The following is a 723-nucleotide window of genomic DNA, read 5'->3' as shown; positions in this document are numbered from 1 at the left end:
TATATATTATACAGTCATACAACTATATCTATTTTTTTTTATGATCATTCATGTAGCTAATATAAAATGTAGTTATTTTTGCTAATATGATATTACGTAATTAGAAAAATTACTTTAATTACTTTATACTGATAGCGCATCAAAATTAAATTCTTTAAAAATAATATAGAAATCATTTTGGCGGGACGATAAGTTGCTTTTCGAGGTTTATCAAATTGTGCCTGCTATAAGCTATAAGCCTTGCGACCTAATTTTGTNATACAGTCATACAACTATATCTATTTTTTTTTATGATCATTCATGTAGCTAATATAAAATGTAGTTATTTTTGCTAATATGATATTACGTAATTAGATGTACATATAAAATTACTTTATACTGATAGCGCATCAAAATTAAATTCTTTAAAAATAATATAGAAATCATTTTGGCGGGACGATAAGTTGCTTTTCGAGGTTTATCAAATTGTGCCTGCTATAAGCTATAAGCCTTGCGACAACTTACAGCTAATTTTGTCACGCTAAAATCATTGTACAACTAACTATATTTTTTGGTACATTGACATTGACCAAAGTTTGAAAAAAGAATTCTTCTTGGTTCTTGCTCATATTTTTTTAAAGGTATATTTTTAAAATATTATATAAAAATATTTAATTAAAAAGATTAAAAAAAAATTAATATTTTTGGTGTATTGGATATATGAAAAAAATTTAAAAAATGCAT

Source organism: Arachis ipaensis, chromosome B05 (genome assembly GCF_000816755.2).
Source record: "Arachis ipaensis cultivar K30076 chromosome B05, Araip1.1, whole genome shotgun sequence".
Taxonomy (NCBI): Eukaryota; Viridiplantae; Streptophyta; class Magnoliopsida; order Fabales; family Fabaceae; genus Arachis; species Arachis ipaensis.
This window is presented reverse-complemented; position numbering follows the sequence as displayed.